Below are 11,449 nucleotides of genomic sequence, written 5' to 3' on the forward strand. Positions count from 1 at the left end.
AGAATCCTTGACGAATAATCTTTTTTAAGAGTGTAGATCATAGGAAGAAGAAAAATAAGTTTTCTCTTTTTTGTTGCTAAAATGAAAATGTGTTCACATATGAAAAAACGTGTGATGACTTTTAGACACAATTTTTGAACACCTCACATGTGAAATATTAGTTATTTTTTGTAAGGGATGGTTTAATGCATCTTTTCATTGTTGAAATATGATATAAAAAAAACACTTTAAGAGTAACAAGGGTTAAAAGGCATCTCAGTCGTGGAATCACCCATATAATTTGACATAATTTGAAAATGCCTGTTGCCCTTTACATTGTTCATAAATTTCATGATGATTGTACTGAAACAAAAGGCCCAAAATGACTTGGAAAAAAATCTGGTTCCATTGACTTACAATAAAAGTAAAGTAGGTTTAGTTTATTCCTTCTACTGTAAAGTTAACACATGGAGATGCAAGGCTTTCGTCAGACAGCAGTGATATATATTATGTTCTGTCTCATGTTAACTAGACCACATATGCTATACGTACTGTACTAATAAATATATTGCTAATGGAATTGTACTGTTTTCTACCTTTAGAGTGCCTTAGGATGATTTTATGATCCTTCTGTGATTTGAGCTCAAAATTCTGCTCAAGACTAATACACATATCTAAATCTGATTTGAGGAAATGAACGTGTGTTGTCAGTTAATTTGGGTTGAAATATGTTTTAAAAATATAATTTTCTCAGGTTCTTGGGGTACTGTATATAAAAAACACACTCTTTTTAATATTCTGGAACCAAAACACTGACATACTGTATGTGTGTTGAATCAGGAGCAGGGAAAATTAAAATGTGAAAATGTGGACTGGCAAATACGATTCACACCAAGAAAGATGAATAAATTAACAATGGGCCTTTAAGATTCTGGGGCCTGTGAAGTTCAGCTTGCTGCTCCAGACAGGTTCCTTAAAAACCCGAGTCTACCAGTCACTTGAGGTTTGCTGGTGTAGCTTTTCACTTTGCGAAATAATGAAGACAAGTTACCATCATACAAGCTCACATGCTCACACAATATTCTTGCATAATAGGCCTATGTTGACTTATTTTTGCATTCAGAAATCAGCGGCATAAAGTCCTTTTCAGTTTATCTTCATTTCACTTGAATCACTTAATTATTTTCAGCAACACATAATACTGATATCTTTATTCTTCAGTAAAGCTCTATATTCTTTATTCCACATGTATTAATCAACAGTATTAATCAGATTTTTTGCATTCAGAGCTCTTTACCGACTGCCTGAACAGCATGACCCCGTCCTCCTCCTTCACTGTTTTGAGTAACTGCTCTGAAATCCCTGATTGTGTTTTTCTAAGTACACTACAGCACTTACATGTGCAGCGCAGTGCAACAAATGATTCTCCCCAGGGGCTAACAAGGCCATTAGCGTGAGTTAAACCATGCACACCTCTCACTCTACTACACCCTTCTCCTTCAGTAAATATCATTAAAAGATAGCACCATATTCAGAAAACAGCTCAGTAGGTGAAATAAAACGATTGCAATATCCTGAGCAATAAGCAAGGAGTCACAGGCTGTGGTGTTTTTATGGTACATACAGAATGATTCTTGAGGATAATGCCTTTTAGATGCCTCATATGCCTAAGAAAAACACACCATAAAAAGATTTGTGATTTTTAAAAAAAAGTTAGAGTCTGAGCTGCCTGCAATTTTTAAAATTCTGACAATAAGTTGATAGGGAACAAAACACACATTCTCGTTATGTTAACTTGCCAATGAAAAATTCACTTGTCTCAAAATTTCAAGGCAGCCCAAACCCTAACTTTTTAAAGTTAAAACAACATTTTTTTCAGTGTAGCACTGAACCTACACAGGTTCTCAGCTTCACTGCATTTTCAAGGGCCTAGACGTTCGTGTTTAATCTATCTAAGACCTTGAGATGTGGATGACTGAAGGCCCAGGCTAGAGTTATTTCTAAAATAATTTTCATATCTTAACTGATACTTGTTTGAGTATGGCCACTTGAAATTACTTTGAAAATGGAACACCGCTGTTTGTGTTTACATAATGTGAAAAGTCCAACTAAAGACACCAATATTGACATATAAACAACTGGCACTTTTGTCAGCCTTGATGAAGTCCCAAATTTATCAGTACTTACTAAACAGTTACATGTTAGTCTTTCATTACTTTATCTTATACATTTAGCAAACATTACAAGAAACTTTATTAGTCCAAATATGCCTGTCATTGCCTATTATCCATAATGAACGCCTGCATTCATTGCAGACACCATTGCTGAAGAAGACTCATTCCCCCTGGCTATTAGAATTATGAGAGGCCAACGCTTTGCCAGGCAAACCTGTGGCTGTGATAAATGGAATGTGTCAAATGTACTGCACAAACAAGCATGATAAACAGAGCCAATCGAATCTCCAGGGAGATAAGATCAACAGAATTAGCATTGGCTGGAGAAAGAAGGAGCACAGCAAGCCACAAAAGTCATCGTCGTGCAACGCCTGTAATTGTTCCTTTTAAGTGTTGGCAATTGAGAAATTCTTTCCGGAACGCGTTCCACCATTGCTCTATTATTTCTTCAGAATGTCATGTTTTAACAGCTTACTGGCAGTATGTTCATACATGTTTTCACATTCAAGGTAAATGTTCAGAGTTTTATAAGCTTCTATATAGCATTGTTTGTTTTTGTTGTGGCTCAGATGCAGAAATAAGTGATTAAGTGATACTTTTTTGATCCTACAACCGGGGAAATTCCACCTCCGCATTTAACCCATCCGTGAAGTGAAACACCACATACACACTAATGAACACACACACTAGGGGGCCGTGAGCACACACTTGCCCGGAGCGGTGGGCAGCCCTATCCACGGCGCCCGGGGAGCAGTTGGGGGTTAGGTGTCTTGCTCAAGGACACCTCAGTCATGGACTGTCGGCCCTGGGGATCAAACCAGCAGTTGATCTTAGACCACATCATGTGTTGTCTCAGTCCATTTGTTATAAAATAGATGGAAATAGATTTAGCTAGAAGACAGCATGAGAAAGAAATGCATTGAAAAAAGCTGTTGAGTTAGAAAGTGCTTGTTTAGATATCTATTGGATGACGTCAGGTTCAGGTTGAGGGGAAATGTTTGGGTCATTTACTTAGCCATTTTAGCAAAGTTAATGGGTCAGCGTTTCAGTTATTTCTCTATAGGATGCATTTTTAGTTCCCTTAAGAACTTTTCACTGGATGGTTCTTTAAGCAACTAATGAAATGGTTCTTCAGGTTCTACCATGGCATCACTCCAGAGAACACTTTGTGGCACCTTCATTTTTAAAGGAGAAGTCCACCAATTTCTTTTATAATTTCTGCCTATTTGTGTCTATTGTGTCTATGTGTCTGTTATCAACATTCTACATGAAAACTCAGAAGGCACATATAGGTTCACCTGGCATTTCAGAAAGTAAATAAAATGGCTCTATTTGTATTGTACATCATTGCACATATTTATGTTGTGAGCCTTGATTCCTTTGAGTATGACCTTGCCCTGTGATGGATTGGCGACCTGTCCAGGGTGTATCCTGCCTTCCGCCCAATGACTGCTGGGATAGGCTCCAGCACCCCCCGTGACCCTGAGGGAGAAGTGGCTTAGAAAATGTCTGTGCCTTGGTTCCTGTCCCCACCACTGTAAAGAAATTTGAGTCTGTAAGTTCCTCTGTAAAAAACAGCTTCATATCAAAACACTCTGATTAACTTTGTTTACATTGTAAAGACTGAATTTTGCAGAAATATTGAAAAATCCCCTTTAAAAGGACAGCTTTGTACTCTCAAACTGAATTCTTCACACACACAGGTCAGCAGTCACAGTTGTGGTCAATAGGAGGAAGGCAGAGACATGTGAGCCAGCTCTAAAGTGGACAGTTCCTGTCCTACTCCCTTGATTTATGCACTCATTTATTCTTGATTTACTCACCAACCCTCAGCTCTTCTCTCACCTTGAGAGTGAAATTCAATCCCTATGAAACTCGCACAACCTGATATCCATCAGTACTGATGTTCTGCCCCAGAGCATCAGCTCAAAAATCCAATTATGCCATTATCTGTGCTAGTGCCAGGCCCATAAAGTATCAGAGAAGCTCATAAGAGGGGAACCTGTCCATAATTTACGTAGAACCAGTATGGGGTAGATTTGCATTTTCAGCTGGAGATTGATCCATAGGTTCTTCAGATGAGGTGAAAGGAGCACCATTATCAGCTCATCTTCTGTGGCTCTCATAAATCAGTTTCTATTTGCACTGGGTAGCCACTGGGGAGATGGGGACTTAATATATGTAGAAGAGCGGTCTGAGCATAACACAGATTTGTGTGAAGATAGAGTTTAGCAATGTGTTTACACTCTCTTGGAGACCCTGGACATACTTCCTTTCCTCCTTGACGCTGGCTCGCGCTCTCAGCGGACGGCTTTGCTTATTTTCTGTTCTGTCACCTCGTCTCTGAGGGGCTGACTTGGAACCGCAGCTTCAGGATCAGATGAGGCCAGAACGTCATGTTACATATTGGAGTCTAAAAGGCTAAAAAGACAGAATTAACAAACATAGAATTTTTTCAGATCAGATTATTAGAATTTAGCTAAAGAATTCAGGAATGGGCTACAGTAACTGTGCATGTCACTAATACGAAGAGGTATTGGGAATGGAAGTATTGGGAATATGTATTCAGAAAACAGATTCAGTCCAAGTTACATTTTGTAAAGGCAATATTTAGATTGCATTTATTTTTATACTTTAGGAGAATTCTTTCAAAATACTAACTAAGTTTATAAAACATACAAATAAAAAAATTCCTTTGATACTTGTTTGATTATGAACTATCACCTCTAGCGATGAATTCTAAGGAGGACCTCAATTAATTCTTTGCAAAAACTAAAGTTCCTGCTAAAGCCTGAGTAGTTTTAAGGTCCTGAGTCAGCTACTAATCTCAGCATTACTGAGCTCTACTAGAGTCTGAGTAGACTGATAGATAAATGTGATGATCAGTTCTTCATCCTGGTGTTACTGTACTCTTTTGAGGGATGATTGAACTAATAATCGTCTTAGTAGTGGACATGGTTGTGAGTGATAAGTTGAGCATCAGTGTTGCTCTGTACAGCTCAGAAGACTTGAGAAGACTTCAAATTTTCCTTTGAACCTCATTTAAATGCTAAATGTTTCAAGAAATGTATTACCGAATAATTACATGAAGAAAACTGCTGAGTAACAGTGAAGAACAGTGTGAATTAAGTAAAAAGAAAAAGATTTTTCCCGGTGCCTTATCAAAATGTTTTGGGAATTTATTCTGAGTACCTTCTTTTACAACCCCAATTCCAATGAAGTTGGGATGTTGTGTAAAACATAAATAAAAACAGAATACGATGATTTGCAAATCCTTTTCAACCTATATTCAATTGAATACACTACAAGGACAAGATATTTAATGTTCAAATGGATAAACTTTATAGGTTTTTTGCAAATATTCACTCATTTTGAATTTGAGGTCTGCAACACATTCCAGAGAAGTTAGGACAGGGGGAACAAAAGACTGGGAAAGTTGAGGAATGCTCAAAAAAAACATCTGTTTGGAACATTCCACAGGTGAACAGGTTAATTGGAAACAGGTGAGTGTCATGATTGGGTATAAAGGGAGCATCCCTGAAAGGCTCAGTTGTTCACAAGCAAGGATGGGGCGAGGTTCACCACTTTGTGAATAACTGCGTGAGCCAATACTCCAACAGTTTAAGAACAACATTTCTCAACGTGCAATTGAAAGGAATTTATGGATTTCATCATCTACAGTCTATAATATCATCGAAAGATTCAGAGAATCTGGAGAAATCTCTGCAAGTAAGCGGCATTGAACAGTGAATGCCTGTGACCTTCGATCCCTCAGGCGGCACTGCATTAAAAACCAACATCATTCTGTAATGGATATTACCACATGGGCTCAGGAACACTCAGAAAACCATTGTCAGTGAACACAGTTCGTCGCTCCATCTACAAGTGCAAGTTAAAACTCTGCCATGCAAAGCGAAAGCCATATATCAACAACACCCAGAAACGCGGCCAGCTTCTCTGGGCCCAAGCTCATCTGAGATGGACTGACGCAAAGTGGAAAAGTGTCCTGTGGTCTGACGAGTCCACATTTCAAATTGTTTTTGGAAATCATGGACGTCGTGTCCTCCTGGCCAAAGAGGAAAAGGACTGTCCAGATTGTTATCAGCGCAAAATTCAAAAGCCAGCATCTCTGATGGTATGGGGGTGTGTTAGTGCCCATGGCACGGGTAACTTGCACATCTGTGAAGGCACCATTAAGGTACATACAAGGTTTTGGAGCAACATATGCTGCCATCCAAGCAGCGTCTTTTTCAGGGACGTCCTGCTTATTTCATCAAGACAATGCCAAGCCACATTCTGCACATGTTACAACAGCGTGGCTTTGTAATAAAAGAGTACGGGTACTAGACTGGCCTGTCTGCAGTCCAGACTTGTCTCCCGTTGAAAATGTGTGGCACCTTATGAAGTGCAAAATACGACAACGAAGACCCCGGACTGTTGAGCAACTGAAGTTGTACATCAAGCAAGAATGGGAAAGAATTCCACCTACAAAGCTTCAACGTCAAGCTTCAAGCTTCAAAGCTTCAATTAGTGTCCTCAGTTCCCAAATGCTTATTGAGTGTTGTTAAAAGGAAAGGTGATGTAACACAATGGTAAACATGCCCCTGTCCCAACTTCTTTGGAATGTGTTGCAGGCAACAAATTCAAAATGAGTCAATGTTTGCAAAAAACAATAAAGTTTATCTGTTTGAACATTAAATGTCTTGTCTTTGTAGTGTATTCAACTGAATATTGGTTGAAAAGGATTTTCAAATCATCGTATTCTGTTTTTATTTATGTTTTACACAACATCCCAACTTCATTGGAATTGGGGTTGTATGTAATACGTTACTGAATATATTTAGGACAGTGTGGTTAGTAGTAAGCCATCATCACATTTTCAAAGTATTTTGCCCAACCATGAATATACCCCACATAATATATCCCAATTTATATTACTATGTTGTATCACCACATAAACGGTAAAAGTTTGGCTAACACAGTTTGGGCAAGGGGTTAAACTACCAATACACTATTAATCAAAGTGGAAAGTTATACTATGCTAAATTATGTTGTATTATGATGTCACATATTTTAAGATATTAATATCATATCTTGCAATGTAATATATCTCAGTAATATCCCCATAATATAATCAGTAGTCTGAGTGTTGCATTACATATAAGAGAAATTTCAATGATAAGAAAAATACATAATTAAATATATAAGATGTAAACAAAGTAATTTAGAGTGCCTTGATGTAAAATGTTCCATTCTAGAGAAACTTACCAAGTCAGAATTGTTTACAGCGGTGGTGATAGGAACCAGACGCCTGAACATTTTTAATGTCTCTAAAAGTTCCCTGACAGAAACATGCCAACTGCTGTTATTATGTAAAATGGTTATGAATATGATGCTTGATCCTGAGACACTGCTTTATGATAGCTCTGAAATAAGGCTTTGGTCTAAAACATATATTTTTATATACATTAATGGCAGGGAAATACATGCAGGCAAAATATTACACAAAGAAACCCTTTTTTCAGATTTACCACTATTATTTTACACATACAGAGGCTGAAGACACTACAGCTTCAGGATCAGATGAGGCTGGAGCAGTCTATATGCTGGCGTCTGGAAAGCTAAAAAGGCAGAATTAAGAAGGAAACACAGAATTCAGTCCAGTATTAGTGTGAATGTATGAAAGAAAGAACTGCAATGTATGTCACTATTACAGCTTACAAAGTACTCTCTCAATATACAGTAATGTTCTATATCTTAAACAGCAGTTGGCATGTTTATACTGCATGTTTTGTGCTTTATGACTTTATGTGCGTTGTAGACTTCTCTTCTGACCATCTCGGATCATCTCTGACTGAGAGGATGTCAAATACTCCTGTTAGCCCTATAAACAAAAGAAGAGCACAGAAAGCCCCTATCTGTGCTGATTTGGCAGCTGCATCAATATTTGGGCAGCATTTATTCACAGCATCATTTCTCAGAAAAGAAGTGTTTATGAAGAAGTGGCTTCAGAGCTTGACCAATCCCACATCCCAGCTTAGCTCAGCTCAGTCCAGGTGTTTCACAGAACTCTACAGCAGACCAGTGAAATATGACTGCACTGGGTCCATTACGGATGAGATTACATTAGTTCCCTTTTAGTGTGAGTGCTGCTGAATCAAATGTCAATCACAGTAATGCATAAAAACACAAGCGTAAGGTGAAGCCTTTATTTGTCATAGTTAGGAAATCTGAGATTGTTTGAAGAGTGAAGTCTTTTGCCAAATAAAATCCTGCATTAGCACTTCATGAAGTAAAGAACTGCTGATTCTCGTCATTAAACAGTTCTCTTCATCAATAAGAAGAAAAAGAGATTACTGCTCTGGATGGTGTTCAGAAATCTTGAGCAAAACCTGTTTTAAAAGGTTTTGCTTTGCTACTTGAGTTCTGGTTCTAACTTTGTTCTGCTTCAGCATTATTGGCTATTTCTCCTTACAAAGGCTACAGAAACACAGTACACCAACTATCAAAATGAATCTCTAATCTACAAGACGGCTTGCAGCTCTGTTTACTTTGTTTTAAAAGAGAATGTGCACAAGGAAGAAAAAACAAATGAGGAACATGATTAGGGAGATGGCTCTTCCCTTTGTGTGATTCAGTAGCAGGTCTATTTTAAGATGCTTTCACCATTAATCTTTCCGTAAAAACCCTTTCACAAGTGGCTGATCCCATCAGCTCCATTTAGCCAATTCTGTTTATCATTATGATGATATATTTGATGAAAAAGAAGTGGCAAAAAAGGGTTTTTTCATTTCCCAAAAAGCATGTGTGATTGGTTTCTTGAGTGAGGAGCTGGAGCACATTAACGCTCCCACACAGTAGAGCTTCGAGGCACCATATACTGCACTGTTGCTCAGCAACCAATTACCTAAGATATGCACTTCCGCTCTGCAGATTAAGGGCACTACACTGCTACCTCCTCCTTAGTGTTTGTACTGATTGTTGCTTTTTCGGGTCTTGATGACTGCTGGGTTGTGCTCTATGAATGTGCTCAGTGAATTTGCCTTGTAGCTTCATTTATTGATATGCATTTTGAAGGCCATGTCAATTTACGACTGACTAGTAATGTGAAATAGTTTTTCAGACAATTGAGCACTCAAATGTAAAATGTAAACTAATGTTTTGTTGATTTTTTAAGTGAAAAGAAGTTAACACGTCCTCTTGAACATGACATTTGTCTGCTAATTTTAGTGCATGGTTTCTAATAATTTGCTGGGTTTAACATACTAAAAAAAAACAACATAAAATGTAAAATTTAGCACAACTTTATGATTTATTTTTTCCCAGTATGTTTAATTCAGCAAATAAACAGTAATTGTGTATGACATTGTGCAGTAGTATGTTTTCTGCAGTGGATGTGTTCACTCATTTTCATGTGAAAATCAACAAGGCATGTAATTTGATCAGAGAGCCCAAACTTTTGCAGTTGCCTGTAAATGACTGAAACAGTTGCTTATTCAAGGAAATCTGGCCTCTATACCCATTTCAAACCATACATTCTAAAAAAAAAAAAAAAAAGGTCAAAAAGTGTTCTTTGGAGTGCTACCACAGAACCATGTTTTTTTCCAGAACCTTCTGTTTCTTTAAGGAATCACTTTTGGAAATCAGTGTGAGTGTAACACCCTTTTAACTCCTTAAACCCCTATCAAGGCATATTATATCCCAAGACAATATTTAGTAAATACACAGTCTACAATGAATCTGTCTGTTATTCTTTTATAGGAATCCATAGACCTGCTGGCAGATTCCGGCCTTTAAAGGGATGATTCATTCTACCAATGTGGGCAATTTTAAAGCAATGAAAATGAGCTCAAAATAAGACTAAGATGAAATTTGATGCCTGCGTATTCTTTGTTCTGTTCATAAATGAACTGGAAAAATCTATAGTTCTTTTTTTTTTTGTGATGTTGTGCATGAACTGTCATTTTTAATGTAAATTCATTATTTTGATTCTTGTTTTTCAGATTAAATAGTAAAATTTTAATGTTAAAATTATTTCATTTTTTTGTAATAAATCTTGTCCAAACTTTGTCAGTGGTGTTACAGAAACATAAAATGTCATTAAAAAAATAAACAAAAACAGGAAGGTCTTTTTGAATTACTTCTTGCATAGATACCTCAAAGAAAAAACCTGACTTTGAGAAGTCCATGGTTTGTGAACTCCTTTGCTATATTTTTGATAAATCTGGCTAAAATACTAAAACCTTCATGTGTTGAAAAATGTTGTGCCAGTGGTATGACTTATAAACGCTTATAAAATAGCAACCTGGATGGAATATTTGCCATTTTCTATGTACAATGTGACAGTGGGCTCTATTTATAAAAATGTAATTTTGTCAGTGGTGTGACAGTCAGTGGTATTACTGATGTTCAGTATAACAGATTACATTTCACATTTCACACAATTACATGTGCAGTATGTACATTAATGAACCTCCACAAAATGTAAAGGTTCAAAGCAAAGAGGCATTTCAAAATTTTTTTATATGTAAATCAGCTTTTTTATGTTCCCAAAAGCATGTATTTTTAATGAAATAAAGTTACAGCACCAATTACTCTGACTAAATATTCTGTATAACTGCTCAGAACACACCGAGTATGGGAAGAAAAAAATGTGGTTGGCATTTGACTGACCTTCGCATGGCTTGATTCTGTGCCAGAGCCACTTAACATTAAGTGCGAGGGAAGGAAAGAGGGAAAGGAAGATCCTTGTGGTTTCCAACTTTCCACATTGTTAAAAAGGAATTCTCCAGCCTTCACAGGACTCTGAAAAATTTAGGGATTTATTTATGGCTTCCAGCCTGTTGAGACGAACATAGCTGAGACAACTTGAATGAAACGTGCAGAAGCGAAAATATGAAGGTGTGTTACTGTAAACTCTAGTACAATATACACACTATTAGGACAATATTTTGGACACCCATATAAAAACAGCAGGAAAGGAATCTTGAGTGGAAAACTAAGGACGGCTGTTTGTTGTTCAGGCTTACCTTATGACCTTTCCGGCTGCCTTAATGTGTTGGCTGTAAATACAGGAGATGTTGCTCAAAAAGCCTCAATAAGAAGTGGGCCAGGCCCAAGCTACAGTGGGGGGGGCTAGCTGTTTATAGTAGCTGTTTTGGTTTATGGGAGTGAGGATACCATGTGCCATGTACACTGCACCATAAAAAACAATTGAAAATGATTATAGTTTTTATATTCTTTGATAGCTTTTTATGGCATTGCATGAGTGTCAATGTACCCACTAGACTTCCACA

The sequence above is a fragment of the Pygocentrus nattereri genome, chromosome 17 (assembly GCF_015220715.1).
Source record: "Pygocentrus nattereri isolate fPygNat1 chromosome 17, fPygNat1.pri, whole genome shotgun sequence".
NCBI classification, from domain to species: domain Eukaryota; kingdom Metazoa; phylum Chordata; class Actinopteri; order Characiformes; family Serrasalmidae; genus Pygocentrus; species Pygocentrus nattereri.